We start from the raw sequence: 16,054 nt of genomic DNA on the forward strand, positions 1-16,054 counted from the left end.
TCTCTTTGTAGGAGTAAGACATTCCCATTCTGATGGTCTTCTGGATGCATTGAACAGAATTTCAATTAAATGATTTGGGATTACCTGCTTTGGTGCTGTCTTTTGTGACCACTAATTTTCTGATCTGTTTTTCACACTATTCTATTTTAATCAAAGCTTTTTTTTTGCCTAGTGGAAGGTCTCGTGTGGTGAATTCTTTGCCATTTCTCTATTTTGATTTAGATCAAAGGTCAATCAGTTCTAGTTGTGCAATAATGCTTGCTTTCTGTAATGACTATCATGATGTTTAACCTGTTCACTTCAGTAGGTTTCCCTTCTGTTGTACTTTTTTCTAAGTCAGTGTCTTTTGACCTGTTGCACCTGTATGTGGAAGGATAGGTATCTGTCGGCAACCTACTTCCCATGAGTAACTCGCATGAAAATGATCCACTTGCAAGGGTGAAGATCTGTATCTTAAGACCATTAGTTGAAAATCCTAATTTTTCAGTAATGCCTTTGCTTTTTAGACACTCCTCCCTCTGTCCAGAATTCCATTAGCCTGTGGAAACTGTAATGAACCTGTGAACAAATCCTGATTCTGTAAATTTTAAAAGTCTATATTTATGAATTATGGGCTTGTTATCATATCACAATATTGAAATATCATTCAATGACATCACAATGTCTAAGTGACCCACATAACTATTCCATTTCACCTCATAATCTGTAACTATTATAAAAAAAAATTCTCCTCAAATCCATTCCTAAGCATTCCCACCCCATTACAGTAAAATAATTGCATCGTTTGATTCTCATCTGTGATTTTAAAGTGGCGATCTGGCAGCCAAACAGAATATCATGCTTTGGCTCTGCACTTTATCTAAATGGGCTTGATGTAGGTATTGCAGGATACCAAGTTTCAGTGTTCTTTGGATTGCTAGTCTATCACTGTATATGAGTAAATCATCACACTGTCAGATGTGCTTGTCCATTGAAATACAGTTTAGATGGGACTATATTTAATTTTTTGAAATGATTGTTCCCAACATCATGAAGCTTTAAAACTCTGTTCCTTTGGAGCTGGAAATTCTTTAATGGTTCTGGTCTTCAATGGATCAATCTTTTATTCCTGAAGCACTCACCATGTGACCAAGCAACTAGATTGTTAGCTATGAAAAACTCAGTTAACTGTTTGGTATCAATCCTGCTTCATCTGCTTCATATAGCCTTCTGGCACTTCTCACTCCCTTCCTTTCTTGGGTCATGCTCAGCTTGAGCAGACCTATGTATCAACACATCACCCATGTGGCAAATAACTCCACAACTTTGAGTTATGTGATATCAACACATTCTCATGGAACAATTTGGCTTTGGAATCAGATGGGGTGGTACTGCTGCCTCACAGCGCCAGGGACCCGAGTTCAATTCCTGGCTTGGGCCACTGAGGAGTTGTCCTCATGTCTGTGGGTTTCCTCCAACATTTTGAAAGATGTCCTGGGTAGGTACATTGACCCGAACAGGTGCTGGACTGTGGTGACTAGGGATTTCACAGTAACCTCATTGCAGTGTTAATGTAAGCCTCACTTGTGACTAATAAACTTTGTTCCTGGACACCAATGTGTTGGTTTTTTTTGGTGAAGTTACTCCTTGTCTTACCATTGTATTGACCCTTTTTTTAACCTTAGGAAGTAGAGAGTTTGGAACCTTTTTCTGTATGTTTATAAACATATTGGTTTCACTTCTGAGCTGAGGCTGTTTTCAGCTTTCTCTGTCTTCTGAATTCTTCTGATTGGCCATCACCTTCCTTTACTTCTATTCTATTGAATTAGATGCAATTTAATACATGCCCTTCTATTTAAAAGTGAATAGCCCTAATCTTGATTATGTACCATACTTCTGTACTTTTCCTCTATACTTCAAAGTAGCTTTTAGTTCGCCCATGAGCTTTGGTTCTTCCTGGTCCATGTAACTTTTGCAGAAGAACTTTCTGGTTTAGCCATAGATCATGATAAAATCAAAACTGTTGTTCCAATATCTTCAGTATAAAGTATGACTTGTGATCTTCTGCCATGATCTCTTCACTCCAATAAATTCTGCTTAATTCTTTAACTTCCCCTAAGAAGGGTTTCTCAAAGTTTCGTGAATCTTCACAGATTCTGTTTACCTTTTTAAAATTTCCTTGCATGTTCTGTTCACTTCTACGATGACATGATGCCTGAAAATCTCCCATCTTTTTAGATTGATGACATTGCACATTGTTGCTGACTCAATTTCTGTACCTGTATCTGCTGTAATGGCTAGTCTGAGTTGCCAACATTAATTGCTTTTCATGCCACATACATTTCCCCTCTTTTTATGCCTGATGATGAATTCATGCATGTTGATTAGGAATTTGGACTGTCTCCTCCTAATTATTGATTAGTTTTGCCTCTTGATCTTGGCTTGTCTACGTGACTGAATTGCTTTCACCAGCATCAAGTCACCTTGGGACTTCAGATGATCTGATCACCATCCACTGTTCCAACAACTGTTCAGCTGTGAACTAGCTGCTCTTTCAGTTTATTTTACTCAGTCTTTTGTTAACCAGTATGAATCAATAAATGTGTCAATGCTTGCCCTGTGTCTCTGGGTATGTTTATTAAACTTCCTGCAATTCGCAATGGTGTTTTCACAGAGAATGAAATATGTCTCAGGTACAAAAATAACCTTGGCTAATATGGCTTTAGCCTTATTGATCCCTAAGGTAACTAGGATGTTGTCTAGACAATTGCCAGTTGAGTGCAAAATTGTACTGACAGCTCTGCTGCAAGCCCCATTGCAGTGGTAAATCAAGTAAATTTTCTTTACCAATTTACATGCTTCAACATGGTTTAGGCCTGCAACCATCTCAAAGAGCTCAAGTTGTGGTAGAGATTTTTCTAGTACCGTCTTTCTACTACCATCACCATATATTGTATAGCTTGGTTACAGTAGTTTCAATAAGTTCTGAAAGCCTGCTAACTTTATTGTAACACATTTACAGTTGTGTAACATTCTACACTAGCTTCTGATCATGTTTGCTTTCAAGTCCAAGATCAGATGAATATATGTCACATCCTTCCATGACATCACAGACCAGTACAGCTAACCCTTGATGGAACTTAGTTTAACATATTCCATTATACTACAGATACCAACACTAGAGTGTGAAACCAGAGATCAGACACAGCTGGCGGCTTGCAGGAGCAGTTCCTTGAGGCTAATAGTGGTTTCGTGAAGGGACGTCGTCTTGGTGCTTTGAACACTGCTGAGCAGCAGTTTGTCTGTTGTCTGTGAGTGCAAGGTGCAGTTGGAGTCCACGTATTCTGAAGTGGCCTGGACCACTGAGGAGGAGGTGTCTGATCTTCTACCTCAGTAGTTGCAAATGCAACATCTTGCAAGAGGAGCAGCATTCCATTTTCTTCACAGCCATATTGTTGTCAAAAAGATTAGGAAATTATTAGGTCTTATACAAGTTGTTGATAAATTACAAAAGTCAGTAATATAGGATGGCATTGTTACAAATTATGCTGAAGCAATGACCCAATTTGAGAAACTTTCATTAACTTTAATCTTTTGGTTCCTGCCAATGAATTAACTTGCTCTCTCTGCTGTATTTACTATAATACACAATGCCTTAATCTTTATAATGAGCCTAGTGTGAGACACCTTATCAAAAGCCTTCTGAAAATATACATATCACGTCTATTACATTTCCTTTAACTAGTCAACAGGTCAAACACAAAAGAACACAGGAAATTGTGGAAGCAGATCATACAGCATGTTAATTGAACTGCTCCTCTAGTTAATATGACCATGACTGATCATTGACTTAAACATCATTTTCCCACCCACTTCCCACATCTATGATTTCCTAAGAGATCAAAAATCTGTCTACCCCAGCCTTATATGTATTCAATGATGAGGCTATAGATTTTTTGCAGATTTTAATAAAATTGCCTCTTGCTCTTCTAAAATCCAAAGAATGTAAGCCCAGTTTACTTATTGTCTCATCATAGGATGGACCCCCTCATCCCAAGGACCTATCTCATGAATCTCTATTGCCTCCAGTGCAAGTATGTCCTTTCTTAAATGTGGAGCCTAAAATTGCACACTGTTCCAGATATGGTCTCACAAAAACTGTGTACAATTGCAGCAAGACTTCTCTATTCTTGTAGTCCAAACCCCTTGTGACGAAAGCCAACATACTTTTTGCCTTCCCAATTGCTTGCTGCTCCTACATGCTAACTTTGTGTTCTTCATACAAGCAAACTCATTTCTTCGAACATCAACATTTACAAATTTCACTCCTTTAAAAAATATTCTGCATTTGTTCTTATGAGCAAAGTGAACAACTTCACACTTCCTCACATAATACCTCATCTTCCATTTTGTTGCCCACTCACTTAACCTGTCTATATTTTTTGAAGCCTCTCTGTGTCCTCCCCATAGCTTATTTCTCACCTCACTTGGTATAATCAACAAACTTTGATACATTATTCTTATCTCTTCATGTAATCAAGATTATAAATAACTGAGGCCCCAGCATAATTCTTGTGACAGTCCATTATTCACTGCTTGTCAACCTGAAAAAACTCCACTTATGTCACTCTCTGCTTTGTATCCATTAACCACGCTTCTATTCACGCTAAAGTATCACCCACAACTCTGTAATCCATTATCTTATCTTTTATGCAGCTCTTTACTGCGTACATTCTGAAAATCCAGATTTCTACATATATTTGTACCCTTTTCTCTATCCTCTTAAAAAACCTCTAACAAATTTGTCAAACTGGCTTTCCTTTTACTAAAACCCAATTGGTTTGTTCTGATCATAATATACTTTGATAATTGGATTATTAAGGCTTCCTTTTAGGCTAACTGGCATATAGTTTATTGTTTTCTCTCCCCTCCTTTCTTGAAAAGTAGTGTAATGTTTGTCAACTTCTAATTTAAAGGGACAATCCCTGAATCTAAGGAATTTTGGAAATTCATCCGATCATATCCACCATCTCTTTTGGAATACTAGGGAATGGGCCATCAAGTCCAGCAATTTAATCCCTAAGGTTTCTCCAATACTACTCCTTTGCTGATTGAGATTAATTGAATTAGTTTCTTCACTTTTTAGCCACTAGCTTAGCATTTATTTCTGGTATTAAACTTGTGTCTTCAGATAAAGAATCTTTTATTTTAAACTTCTATTCCCTGCAATGTCCTTAATCACCAATGTATAATTTTGGTTAAATTTTCTGCCCCTTCCTGTCCCACTTCATTTACCTTTATCCAGATTGCTTTATTGTTCTGATGCCTCAACCTCTAACTTTGGATTTCTAAATTTCCCTTCATACAAACCCTACCACTTCTGTTAGTTTAAAGCTCTGCCTGCAGCCCCAGCTGTATGACCAGGATACAGGTCACAGCCTGGTTCAAGTGGAACCCATCTCAATGGAATAGTTCATTCTCTCCTGAATGCTGATGTCAGTGGCCTATGAATTGAAACCGCTCCTTCCTACATCACTCTTTAGGACGTGTTCAACTCTCTGTTTGGCCCATTGCCGATTGGCGCATGGCTCAGGTAACAATCCAGAGATAGAATAGAGCATAGAATCTGACAGTGCAGAAGGAGGCCATTCGGTCCATTGAATCTGCACCGACCACAATATCACCCAAGTCCTCTCCCCTAAGGAGCAATTTAGCATAGCCAATCCACCTAACTCGCAAATCTTTGGACTGTGGGAGGAAACCCATGCAGACATGGGGAGAATGTACAAACTCCACACACTGACCCACACTGGAAATTGAACTTGGGTCCCTGGCATTATGAGGCAGCAGTGCTAACCACTGTGCCACTGTGTAGCCCATGATGATTATCTTTGATGTTCTACATTTTAATTTGGTCCCTATCTCCTCCGATTCTCTTAGCAAAGAAAATTATTGACTTACTTTGAACCCAATCCTCCATTCTAATCTGAATATATATTCATTTGTTTTATCATTTTTTTGCTCTTAGTAATTAATAAATTCATTCTATCTTTAACTTGAAAAAGTCTGGTTAAACTGGCTCCTTTACAACATAACTCTTGGGTTCACAAAAAAGAATCCTTTTTAGGTTAAATCTTGTGGCAACCAATAGAGGGAGTGGAATAAAGACAAGGAGTCAGTTCATCCCTTCTCATTTGGGTTTATTATAATTTGATGCCCTCCTATGTCTGCAATTTAAGAGTCCGGCTCAGCAACTTTGAAGTTGCCCAAGTGCAGGCACTTACTGCAACTAGGGTTGTGCAGAATTTTATTGTATTCCACAGATTCCCATATGCTGCAGTGATAGAACATAGAACATAGAACATAGAACATTACAGCGCAGAACAGGCCCTTCGGCCCACGATGTTGCGCCGACCAATTAAAAAACAATGACCCTCTAACCTAAACCAAACCCTTACCATCCATAAACCTATCCACGGATCTCTTAAACGCCCCCAAACTAGGCATGATGGCACACCATTAACCCTGCCATTTTTGACCAAGCTTATTTATTTAATCTGTTAATTACTTGATAATTTACATGGATAAAATGCAGTTGCCTAGCTTAGAGACAAGGAAGAAAAACTCACAAAGTACTGGGGAATGAAGAAAGTAGAAAAAGGACCACCTCTTTGCTCTTCTGCATTGAATTTTACTTGAGCCAAATTTCCAACTACATGATCTAGCTACATCTCACTCCTGCATAGTATTCTTTCCATGTGTCTTCTGTTCTATCAATTTGCGAGTAACAACTCTGTGTTGACTCTACTTGATTAACACCAGTATTTTTAAAATTGCAATAACCTAAACGTTTCCTGCACAATTAATGTTAGAATAGCTGATTTATAGTCACCCATTTTATTCTTCATTCTCTCCCTGAACCAGAGATTACTTTGATACAATTTGAAAATTCGTAAAATGGTTCGCTAGATTGATTCTTGAGGTGACAGAGTTGTGCTTTGAGGAGAGATTCAGTACAACTAGTTTATATAAGAACATAAGAACATAAGAAATAGGAGCAGGAGTAGGCCATCTAGCCCTTTGAGCCTGCCCCGCCATTCAATAAGATCATGGCTGATCTGTCGTGGCTCAGTTCCACATTCCCGCCCTCTCCCCATAACCCTTAATCCCCTCTCTTATCAAAAACCCATCAACCCACGTCTTAAAAATATTTAGCGAGGTAGCCTCCACCACTTCAACGGGCAGAGAATTCCAGAGATTCACCACCCTTTGAGTGAAGAAGTTCTTCCTCAACTCCGTTCTAAACCGCCCCCCCTTTATCTTGAGGCTGTGCCCCCTAGTCCTACTGTCCTTTCTGAGCGGGAAGAGTCCCTCCAACTCTATCCTATCCATCCCATTCATCATCTTATATGTCTCAATGAGATCTCCCCTCATTCTTCTAAACTCTAACGAGTACAAGCCTAGTTTATTCAGCCTCTCCTCATAGCTCAATACTCTTGGAGATTAAATTTCAATAACATTCTTCGAGGACTTGGCAGAGTGGATGCTGCAAAGTTGTTTCCCCTGACTGGAGAAGCTAGAAATAGAGGTCATAGTCACAGATTAAAGGTTTTACCATTTAAGACTGATTTGAGAGAAATTCCAATCTCCAATGAATCCTTGGAATTCTTTATCTTAAAGAGCTGTGGATGCTTAGCAATTGAACATATTGAAAATCAAGGTTGATAGGTTTTTTAACTCTAAGAAATCAAGGGATATGAGGATTGGGTGGGAAAATGGAATTGAGATCAAAGATCAGCCACAGTGTCATTTAACAGCAGAGGAAGGCTCAAGGTACAGTCTTCTCTTTGTCCGATATCTTATATGATGTATTCTTCTGTTCTTGTCTTTATAGTCACTTGGTAGCCATGATCTCACACTGGTTCTGGACCTCTGATGGTGCATTGCTAGTGGCTGTCATTGCTTCCTGGAATGGAGAGTGCCCAGCCTGTGATTGGCCAGCACTGATTGAAGCAGGGTAAGATTTCCATCCCGGATTCCTTGATATCAGGTAAGGATTGTCACCAGCCATTTGATTGACACTTGTGGTAGCAGGCCTTCCCCGAAGAGGGTGATGCAGGGCTCTTGTCAGCTCTCCAGATAGTAGGCAAGACCCCAGTCACCCGGGTGAAATTCCACTGGTTAACTCTGTTTCTCTCTGCAAATCTTATCTGATCTGCTGAGTAATTCCAGAATATTTCTGCATCTGTTTTAGTGATGTCAATTGTGGGATAAATATTGACCAGGGAGAGGGAAAACAGAGGTCTCGGTTTAATGTTCCATTGTAAAGATAACTGCAACAATCCCTCATTAATCTAGTACAGGTCTCTGCAATAGGACTTGGGCCCACAACTTTCTGATTCAGAGGCAAGAGTAACCGCTAATACGCATTTCTGTTTTGGTGGTTGGAATCACAAATTGATATAATTTATTTCTGACAGATGTATGTGAAATATCAAGTGGATCAGTAAATACGAACTGACAACTATTTAATATAATTTTTTCACTCAAATGGATTGTGTGTGAACGGACAGCCTTATTCGGATTTCACAAAAGGAGGCTTTACACTCTACATTCCTAATAAATGGAGTCAGCGATCCAAATGTCAACAAGTTATGTAATCACATACGCTATGCAAAATAACATTCAATTTCTGTTATAATTGTCACTGCGGCATTTGAATTTGTCATCAAATATAAATTATATAACCATGTTAAACTAACCCTTTTGTAGGGTTCCATTAATATTATGAAATTAATTAAGAGATGATTGCTCATAGCAAATCACTCATTAAAGATTGCATTATTACTCCAACAATGGGGCAGAGTCTGTTAGCCAAAAGAGTTTGTGGAGGTTGGTCTTTATGCAGACACCAAATGTAATCTCTCGAAACCCATCTCAAATAAGCTTTGAGGTTGGAGATTAGCCACTGATCCCAGCCATTGATGCAGTGTGCAAATGTGTTGTGTGATTTATCAATCAAACATATCAATTTACTTCATTATGACAATCCTCATAAATGAAAAGTTTTTCTTCTTACCATTCTTATTTTAATAAATGCTCAGAATTGCTGTATTTACAATGTGTTCAGTCCCCCATATAAAATCACATTTAAATTGGTTGTTGTTGGAGTAATTACCTGGTCCTACATTCTGTAAACCTTTAACTCCAATTCTACACATTATTTTTGACTGCAGCTGATAAAACCTATTTATTAGCATACCTCCAAACTAAAATAAACTCATATCTAGTATGATCTGACCAATGTAATGACCAACGCCTCTACTTTCTCAGAAGGCTAAGGAAATTTGACGTATCTGCTACACCTCTCACCAACTTTTACAGATGCACCATAGAAAGCATTCTTTCTGGTTGTATCACAGCTTGGTATGGTTCCTGCTGTGCCCAAGACTGCAAGGAACTACAAAAGGTCGTGAATTTAACCCAATCCATCACGCAAACCAGCCTCCCATCCATTGACTCTGTCTATGCTTCCCACTGCCTCAGCAAAGCAGCCAACACAATTAAGGACTCCATGCACCCCAGACATTCTCTTTACCACCTTCTCCCATCAGGAAAAAGATACAAAAGTCTGAGGTCACATACCAACCGACCCAAGAACAGCTTCTTCCCTGCTGCTGTCAGACTTTTGAATGGACTTACCTTGCATTAAGTTGATCTTTCTCTACATCCCTAGCCATGACTGTAACACTACATTCTGCACTCTCTCATTTCCTTCTCTATGAATAGTATGCTTTGTCTATTTGGCATGCAAGAAACAATACTTTTCACTGTACGTTAATACACGTGACAATAATAAATCAAATCAAAGTAATGCTTTTCATATCCATCAGACATCTCAACATTTTACAGCTAAATAAGGAAAGACACTGTTGCAGTACAGAGGAAACACAGCAGCCAATTTGTACACAGCAAACTCCCAGAAGCAGCGATGTGACAATGGTGATAATCTCCTTTTGTGATGTTGATTGAGGGATAAACATCGACCAGGACATGTGGGATACCTCCATTGCTTTGTTTTGAAATAGTGTCATGGGTTCTTTTACATGCTGTGGAGATGCTGACGTTGGACTGGGGTAAATACAGTAAGAAGTCTCATAACACCAGGTTAAAGTCCAACCGGTTTATTTGATAGTAAACGCCACAAGCTTTCGGAACACTGTTCCTTTGTCAGGTAAGTGGAGAGTTCTGATCAGAAACAGAGTATATAAAGGCACACACAAGTTTACAGAATACTGATTAGAATGCGAGTCTTTACAGCTAATCTGCTATTCAAGTCTTAAAGTCTCCACTCACCTGACGAAGGAACAGCATTTCAAAAGCTTGTGGTGTTCACTATCAAATAAACCTGTTGGACTTTAACCTGGTGTTGTGAGACTTCTTACTTCTTTTACATGCACCAGAGAGGGTAAGCAAGACCTCATGTTAATATTTTTAATGAAAAAATGGATATGGGGAGCAGGCGGGGAGGTGGATTTGAGACCAGGGAGAGGTCAGCCATGATCTGATTGAATGGCGGAGAAGGCTCAAAGTGCTGAATTCTCCTATTTCTGCTTCTAATTCCTATGTTCCTATGTCTCATCCAAAATGCATTCTTATTTGTTTACACTCCTCCAGCATTGCACTAGAATATCAGTCTTGTTTTTTCCTGTGTGGTCAACTCCTGGAGTAGGATTTGAACCCGTAATGCCTAGGAACCCAGAGGTATGAGTATTATCAACTGAGCCGCAGTTAGCAAACAATGAAATGTTTGATCAAATAACAGCCAATATAGCAGATCTGTTATCATTATTCAGACTTTTTATTTTTTTCATTATCAGGATGTGGGTGTCACTGGCAAGGTTGGTTTTTAGTTGTCCTGAGAAGGTTCTGGTTAGCCTCCTTCATGTAGTGACCATTGCCATTCCCATTCCCTGTAGAGGCCAATTCTATATACACTGAAGGCATACTCAATTGTGTGGTATGGTACTACCACCGTGCTAATTGTGAAACAGGTAGAACTGAGTGAGCAGTTCAAAATTTAGTATCCATGAGGCACTGAGGACTATCAGCAGCAACAGATGTGTATGCCACATAAACGTCCCTCAGTGTAAACAAAACGAAGGAGATAGTCATCAACTTCAGGAAGTGTCATGGAGGGCATGTCCCTGTTCACATCAATGGAGATGAAGTAGAAATGGTTGAGAGCTTCAGGTTTTTAGATGTCCAGATCACGAACTACCTGTCCTGGTCCCTCCATGCGGACACTATAGTTAAGGAAGCCCAGCAACGCCTCTACTTTCTCAGGAGACTAAGGCAATTTGGCATGTCTGCTACAACTCCACTAACTTCTACACTAATAAATAAATAAACTGCTCTGACCAAAACTATATGAAACTACAAAGGGTTGCAAATGAAGCCCAGTCCATCACTGAAATCAGCCTTCCATCTACTGACACTGTCTACACTTTCCACTGATTTGGAAAAGCAGCCAGCATAACAAAAGATCCCACACACCCCGAGAGTAATCTCTTTTGCCTTCTTCCATTGGGAAAAATATATTGAAGTCTGAGGTTATGTACCAACCGATTCAAAAACAGCTTCTTCCTTGCTGTCATTGGACTTTTTAATGGACCTGCCTTGCATTAAGTTGATGTTTCTGTACACCCTAGCTATGACTGTAACATTACATTCTGCACTCTCTCCTTTCCTTCCCTATGTACGGTATGCTTTGTCTGTACAGTGTACAAGAAACAATACCTTTCACTGCCTACTATTACATGTGGCAAGAATAAATCAAATCAAATTAAATGACTAGCATAACTCTTCACTTCCTCCTCACCATCAAGTTAGATGATGTATCAAAAGGAATGGCAGGAACTGCATCAGTATAATTTAGAATAAAATTTCAACTGATAAATCTGTGACAGAGGATTGCATGCATGCTAAACAGTCAAAACAGTGTTCTATAGACTAAACACCAGCCCAAAATGTTGCAACTCTGCCCCAAATTTTTAGCTTTTTCTATTCATTTGTGGGACACAGACGTCACTGGCTGGCCAGCATTTATTGCCCATTCCTAGTTGCCTGAGGACAGTTGAGAGTCAACCGCATTGAACATAGAACATAGAAAAACTAAGCACAAACAGGCCCTTCGGCCCACAAGTTGCAACCAACATCTCTACCTACTAGGCTCACCTATAACCCTTAATCCTACTAAGTCCCATACACTCATCCAGAAGTCTCTTAAAAGGCCCTATTGGATCCCCCTCCACCACCACTGCCGGCAGCCGATTCCACGCACCCACCACCCTCTGAGTGAAAAAAAAATTTTTGCTTTGGGCCACCAGGACATTCAGCCAAGAGCATCAAGGGAGCGCTGAGAGGCAAGGGCTGGGACAGGCAATAGCTCGCCTCGCGGTGGACCGCTGCCTTGCTGTGGATCTGGAGTCACATTTAGGCCAGACCAGGTAAGGAAGGCAGATTTCCTTCTCTAAAGGACATGAGTGAACCAGATGGGTTTTCCCAACAATTGACAATGGTTTCATGATCATCAGTAGATTCTGAATCCATATTTTTTTAAAAAATTGCATTCAAATTCCACCATCTGTGGTGGCGGGATTCAAATGCAGGGTTCTCAGAACATTAGCTGAATCAGGGAATCTAGAGCAGGGGTAACATATATATAAGATTAGGATAGAGAGCAGGAGAACTGATCTTGCACAGAGTTTGTGATTGAAGAATGTTAACATTTAAAAATGTTGGAAAGTTTGGCATATTAAAGGGGTTTTGGAACAAAACATGCACTGTAGCATTAGATCGATTGCTTATGTGGAGGATAAGTAATGACATAGACTGGTTGGGCCATCCAGTATGGTTCTATGCTGTAATTTAAAATGTAATCCGTACACCTGATTCTCAATACAGTACAACAATTGGTTTTCATGCTCAGTTGTCAGAAATCTCAGCTACAACTTTCATCCTTGGACATGTGCTTCCAAACCTTTCAGCACAATGTCTTTCTATTTCAAGGTCAGTTTATAACGTTCAGGGAGAGACCAATTTAATGGCATAAAATGAGAACCCTTGTAGAATGTTCTTATCTGGTTGTGTTTCATTTGCGTGTATGCCTGGATTAGTAATATTTTGCTCATTACCAGCCTTAGCTATAAAGGTTTATATGGTTAAATTGGATATCCCTGATTCAAAATCTGAACTGATATAGAAAAAATAACCAAGTGTCAGATTTCAATTTATCTGTATTGCCGTATGAAAATATAACGGGGTGAATTTCCCCATTCTGCCCGCTGCGGGATTTGTAGCGGACCATGGAAAGGTCTGTTGACCCTCAGGTGGGATTTTCTCATTTCGGGGTGAGTGCAGCTGGAAAATCCCACCCAACATCTCTCAGCTACTGGTTGGCCTGTTTTTCATATAATTGCTATGATGAATCACTTATATTATGGGCAACATGGTGGCACAGTGGTTAGAATTGCTGCCTCACAACGCCAGGGACTCAGGTTCAATTCTGGTTTCAGGGTCACTGTCTGTGTGGAGTTTGCACATTCTCCCCCTGTCTACGTAGGTTTCCTCTGGGTGCTCTGGTTTCCTCCCACACTCCAAAGATGCTCAGGTTAGGCCTCGGTAAATTGCCTTAATGTCAGGGGGATTAGCAGGGTAAATAAGTGGGATTACAGGGTTAGAACCTGGGTGGGATTGCAGTTGGTGCAGATTTGATGGGCCAGATGGTCTCCTTCTGCACTGTAATGATTCTATGATTTAATAACTATTCAACATTTTATACTGAATCAAAGGCACACGATCACTATGGTCACCTAACACCACTTACTGATGCTGATTTGTAGACCACAGTCATTTTCAGTATGTCCTGTATGCAACCGGTGTATATTTGGGCTGGTGGGGAGAGGAACTGTTGCTCTGGGAATCTTCAACATTGACTCTGGATCTCATGACTTTAGGTCAAATGTTGGCAAAGAAATCTCCTGCTGATTACCACCTATATCCTCTCAGCAAATGCATCAGTACTCCATCAAACACAAACAGAAAATGCTGGAAAATCCCAGCAGGTCTTTCAGCACCTGTGGAGAGAGAATAGAGCCAGCGTTTTGAGTCAGGATGACCCTTTGTCAAAGCTGTATTTTGCTTTTGCTTTATTCATCAGAGTATTTTACTTTGTATCAATGCTCCTCCATGTTGAATGCCACTTAGATGAAGCTCTGAGGGTGGTGAAGATTGTCCATTTGGCAGAGGGTGTCAATGTCCATCATCAAGAGTGGCTCTGTCTTACCACCACAAACCAAGGTCGCCAAATCCTGAAGAACTCACCAATTTGATTGGTGCAGATGGTCTGTCCATTAGCATGCTAACTGAAGTTACCTTAACCTGGGACATTAAGTGAAGCTGAAAATATCCTATTTTTAGGTTGAGGCCTTGCCATGGAAAATGCATCAGGGTGTAAATGTTCTCTTTGCTTCTGTGTAGTCAAAAATGGCTCAATGCCTAGGCACGTTCTTTCTGATGGTAGAGGATATTTGCATTTGAATATGTATAGCTTCTGTCAAGCATGAAGGATGATAGCTCCCTGGTGCCTCAACAAGGCATATCAAAAGTATCCTATGGGATAATGGCTACCCCGATCACTATGCTTTGTGCATAATTACAAATGGGTTGCTGCAGAGTTGATGTCAGCCTTTTAATTGATCACAACTTTACCCTTCAAGTAAGTAGACCAAGTCATGGAGTTTCCTTAAAGAGCTGTTTTAATCAAGCTATTTAACTCGAACATAGAAAGTCTCAGGTCTCAGCCTATAACCAGTCAGAGTGCAAAATTCAGAAATACACAAGGAATTAGAGTTTCAAATTCGATTACAAATAATTAGCATATACTAATCACATTTTAGGAATTATGTCAATCCACTCAGAGTTATTGATTAAGGGTGCATCATGCATACATAAGAGTGTCGTGTCTGATTATAACTTTTGCATGTTATGTCATCTAGCAATGATAGCTATATCTCTGACCAATGGTATATCATCCTCCTTTTTTTTATTCCTTGTTCTAATGGGCAAACATGTGCTGTAGTTGCACATCATTCAATTGAATGGTCATTGACTCTTATCTGAGTCTGCTTTAATCAAGGTCTATAATTTTCACATAGCTTCCCTGTGTGACTGGGATACAGCTTGCAGCTTATGAGATTTTTAAACTTGTGTGGTTATTAACTTTCTCAGAGTCTAAGACCACCATTTTGAGACCTGGAGAAGTAGCTCAACGTTTGATTAACAGGCGAAGCTAGCCGTTTCATGCTGCTACTATGCAGTGGCAATGTGAGAGCTGTATTCCACTAACAGATTCGACCATCAAGTCAAAATTACATTCTGCCTACCATGCAACTGAATAATGTGCTACATGAAGTTCAGTGTTGGTGTGATGTCAGGTACATGGGCTGTTTGTCCCAGTGATTATCAGATTGCATCCAACAGCACATTCTTTTGGCTGTTTGCAATAGGCAGAATACTGACTATACTCAACTAACCCATGCTTATAAAACTTGGAACATAATGTCCAATGTTACATGTGATTCAGCAATTGGGCAGAATGTGCTGAACAATCCCAGGTATGCTAATAATCACACTAACAACTGATGTCAGATTATCAATTGGGCTTTCAATGCAGCCCCCTCTACACTTGCTATGTATAATCATATATAGGGACTTGTCCTTTGACTGGAAAAGCAACATGTTCAAGAATTGGAACTTTTTTGAGCAAACAAAAGCATAGGGACAAGATCTCCCTGGCTCATTAACCACAGCAATGCCTCAACAATAAGAGCTGATTTTCCAACTAATCAACATTTATTTTCTCATACAGCATAACTTTTATTCCCCTTGAAATTTGGCATTCTTGTCTCTGTCCTGATGAGTGCAAGATGAATAGTTTCAACAGCATGTCTCTAGTTTCTGCAAAAACATGTAAAGCAGGCAAAATAAAAATGAAGGATTATAGAAAATGCTG

Source organism: Carcharhinus amblyrhynchos, chromosome 16, assembly GCF_965287045.1.
Source record: "Carcharhinus amblyrhynchos chromosome 16, sCarAmb.v2.hapA, whole genome shotgun sequence".
Classification (NCBI taxonomy): Eukaryota; Metazoa; Chordata; class Chondrichthyes; order Carcharhiniformes; family Carcharhinidae; genus Carcharhinus; species Carcharhinus amblyrhynchos.